The 522-nt window shown below is 43.1% G+C and overlaps 1 long non-coding RNA gene across 1 annotated transcript in view; it reads left to right on the forward strand.

The window, feature by feature from the left end:
- LOC116698164 (uncharacterized) overlaps positions 1–522 on the forward strand; it is a 10,976-nt gene that overhangs the window by 8,129 nt on the left and 2,325 nt on the right. The window lies entirely within an intron of this gene.

Consider the following 522-nt stretch of genomic DNA (forward strand, 5'->3'; position numbering starts at 1 on the left):
ATAATCTACAGTGTGTTGTTAATTAAAATCAGCAACAGATCGCATGTAGAGCGCTTTGCCAGCTACTCTGTCATAATTTAAACAACTGCGACTGTGTACAAGCTGATGTGTGGGTCTGATTATATTTTATTAAATCGGAATTGCACCACATTGTTCTTTGTCACTTCCTGTCCAGCCTGAAGGCGGCTGGAATCGGCTGGAAACTGTCCGACTTTACCGCAGCTTTTTATCACCGCCCGCTGCTGCTGCCGCCTGCTCTCGTCCACTTTACAGGCGAGGCGCAGTTCATCTCCAACGAGCCTATTCATAGAGCGGAAGACCTGGAATGGTCCAAGTGTCAGCCAGTACAGAGGGGTGTACAGAGTGCCTACAGTTCTGTTTTGAGAAGCTTTTTTAGCATGTAACATTTCATTTTTGATGTTATAGTTGTAATATGGTGTATTCATGAAGCCAGAAATCTTTGGGAATGGTGAATTAATACCATGGTGTTTGATTGATTTCCAATTAACTTTGGTTTGTCTT

This window comes from Etheostoma spectabile, chromosome 11, assembly GCF_008692095.1.
Source record: "Etheostoma spectabile isolate EspeVRDwgs_2016 chromosome 11, UIUC_Espe_1.0, whole genome shotgun sequence".
In the NCBI taxonomy this organism is placed as follows: Eukaryota; Metazoa; Chordata; class Actinopteri; order Perciformes; family Percidae; genus Etheostoma; species Etheostoma spectabile.